Source organism: Protopterus annectens, chromosome 7.part0 (assembly GCF_019279795.1).
Source record: "Protopterus annectens isolate FY-2018-M chromosome 7.part0, PAN1.0, whole genome shotgun sequence".
In the NCBI taxonomy this organism is placed as follows: domain Eukaryota; kingdom Metazoa; phylum Chordata; order Ceratodontiformes; family Protopteridae; genus Protopterus; species Protopterus annectens.
The window spans coordinates 1,128,111,358-1,128,115,040 of record NC_056739.1 but is presented as its reverse complement, the minus strand read 5'-3'; positions in this window follow the sequence as shown (position 1 = coordinate 1,128,115,040).

Genomic DNA, 3,683 nt, shown 5'->3' with positions numbered 1-3,683 from the left:
AATATTATGACCGTGTTATTGATAAAGAGATTGATACAGTAACCAAATTGGTGGATGATGTCAAACCTTTTGAGGGTGAACCCTTTTATAACAAACATCTTAACAAAGTAGCTACGGACCTTCAAAATTTGGAACAACAACTTAGAAGTAGAAAAATCAAGAAATTTCGGAGAGACCAAGCTGCCTACCTGCAGGGTAATCCTTTTTCTAACAATACTAAGCATGTGAGATTTACACCCTCATTGCCAAAATCTTCCAAAAGGAAGAGACCTCACTCCATTTTGAGGAAATCTGGTCATGATACTGGATCCTCGACTGAGGATATTTCCTCTTGTACAGATAATGAATTGCAGTCAGTATCAAGTTCACCTTCCCCAAAAAGGACAACATTGTCTGCCCCTTTAGGTCCAAGTATCAGCAGGGGGGATGTAAACACAGGAGGTATAAACAACATTCAGAACTTGTTGGAAATGGTCATACAGAACTAGCAGTGGATTACAACAGGAATGTTTTGAATTTATCAGATTTTATTTTATCTCCAGCCCATTTAACTGTCCTTAATAAAGGTTTAACTTTTATCCCGGGTTTCATGGTGTCTGAGGACATGTTTGTTCAAGATGTGATGTCTTTTTGCAGAATGTTAAATCTGAAACTGTTTTTTGGTATCAATGACAATAATTTCACTGATGATAAGTTTGTATATCATAAATCATCATTTTCTCCTCCTATGCATCCTTTGGTTTATCAGTTCCAGAATAGCGTTCTCAAAGATCTGCATTTCTCTAGGTCAGAGATAAACTCTAAATGGAATAATGTAACATCTGTGGAAAAACAAGCTATTCTGGAACTACAAAATAACAAGAACATTGTTATTATTTCTGCAGATAAAGGTGGAGCTGTGGTTGTTTTAAACTGGTGTGATTATGATCAAGAGGCTAAAAGACAGCTGTCTGATGGGAGATATTATTTTGAGATGCATATTAATCCTATCCATCGATTGAAGAAATTAATTGATGATTTTTTACTCCAGGCCAGAGATAAAGCCATTATTACCAATGATATTATGCATCAATTAATGATACAGGATCCAGCAAATCAATATATTTATTTTTTGCCTAAAATACATAAAAATCCCATACACTCACCAGGCAGACCCATTGTTTCAGGCAAGGGTTATATTACAGAACCATTGTCTCTCTATCTAACTAAACACCTAAAGCCCTTGCTCCATCTAGTACATTCTCGATTACAGGAAACCACAAACTTCTTGCAGATTGTTTCAGACAGCCAATTGGAATCTGATTGGTTGATGTGCACACTTGATGTGTGCGCTTTATACACGAATATTCCACATGAATCTGGTCTGGAGGCTTTAACATACTGGCTTGAAGCAGCCAATCTATATCATTCTGACTTTAATTCTTTTTTGGTACAGTTAGCTAGGCACATTCTCAATAGTAATGCATTTTTCTATCAGGATACTTGTTATTTACAAACAAATGGCACAGCGATAGGTGCTTCCTTTGCTCCGATTTATGCTGATTTGTATATGGGCTTTGTTGAGAAACATCTCATTTATGATCATAGGAATAACATCTATTTAGAACATATTGATATCTGGAGACGTTTTCTAGATGATTGTTGGATGGTATGGAAGGGAGGGATAGATATGTTACATGAATTTATATCTTATTTGAATAACAACCCATGGGGATTACAATTTACTGTCCATTATGATTTGAATAGTATCACGTTTTTGGATGTGATCATTAATAGATTACCAGATCATACACTTAGCACTGAAGTATTCAGGAAGTACCCCCAATACAATACTATCCTTCATGCGTTTAGTTTCCATCCACCACACATAGCCCGTAATATTCCCAAATCACAATTTATTAGATTGAAGTGCATTTGCTCTGATGATTCTTCTTTTCAAAATCAAAGGAAGAATCTCACAAATAGGTTTAAATCTAGGGGTTATGGTATGGGTTATGTGTTACAAGCAAGTAACCTGGTCAATTCAACTAACAGAGAGGAATTTTAAGGTACAAAGACCATAATATTTCAATAGCCCAACCCATCAGGTTTGTTACAACATACGCTAGGAACACTGGGAACTTAATTCAAAGTATAAATAAGCATTGGGATATTCTACAATGTGATGATGAACTAGCTTACATTATACCAGAAAGATGTCAGTTTTCATATTGGAAAGGCAAAAATCTTAGTTCCTGTTTTAACCATTACAAACATGGGTCTATGTATCAACCATTCCAATATATACAAACCACTTTATCAGGTGATCCTCTAGTTGGCTGTTATCCATGTGGACATTGTACCCACTGTGACAAGGTGATGAAATCCAAACAATTCTCTAGTCGTAATAGCTCTGTAGTTTATGATATAAACTTTTTTGCCAATTGCAGCACCGATTGGTTAATATATCAAGCCACATGTATTTGTGGTTCCTTCTACATTGGTCAGACCTCTCGTCCATTGAGAATCAGAATTTCGGAACATATTAGTAATATCAAAAACAAAAAGGCAACCAATGCACTATATAAACATCATTTGATACATCCTACTGCCAGATTTTCCTTCATGGTCATTGATATTATTAAGGGCAAAAAATCCATTAAAACAGGGTGGCACTCAATTTTAAATAACAAAGAAAAAAAGTGGAATGTAAAACTGGGTGGATTATTTCCACCTGGTTTAAATGAACAATTCTAGGATGAACCAATAAGCCTCTGGAAAGGTGTATTTAAAGATTAAACAGTTGTATTTTGTTTGCACTGAAGAAGGCTGTGATATTTTCCGGCCGAAACCGGTTTGTTTTTTGTTTTATCTACAATAAAGTGATTCCTTGAACACAGTATGCTGGCTCTTCTTTTGTTGGTGCTTCATATTGGTCTTTGAGCCGTGCATTTGCCTTTCGCGCAGGAAGGCTTTTTTTGACTATTACACTGCTTGTTTATTTACCAATGCAAGCAGTACAAAGGCAAGAATTTAACTCATTTTATTCAATTTTTAGCCAGATGATATGAAATTTTCCTGAGCTGTGAGATGACAAACATAAAGCAGAATGGAAAGAAATTTGTAGAAGAGATTAGAGCCTCTCAGTACAGCCTAAGAGTGATATAAAGCCTCGAAGACCTTCCCAGAGTAAGAGAGACCACTGACTAATTGGTACCTGTTTGATTAAGCACTTCAAACCAGCCTTTATCCTAAGATGACATATATGCTTTCCCAAGTTACTTGAGAACACTTCTGTCTCCAAATGTAACACATTTCTGATTGGAGTATAATTCTGTTGTTTGGGAGGAGCGTAAAATATACAGACCATATGAGATTCCTGAATAGAGGCATTACCACCATTGAGTGCCAGTGACTATTATCAACATGCACCATCATTCTTGTTGTTTGCTTCATGTCAATTATTTCCTGATAACAAATATTTCACTTTGATAACTCAAATCCAAGTGCATGAATTTCACATACATGGCAGTTCTAAACTGAAATAAGCAGACTGTACCCACACCATCTGAACACATTTATACTAACTTATTAAAAACATATCATATAAAACATACTCATAACCAGCAAAGCAAAAAAAAAAAATAAATAAAAAAGCACATTTTAATTAAGTAAAGTAAACTAATCTATTTTTCACAGCCAAC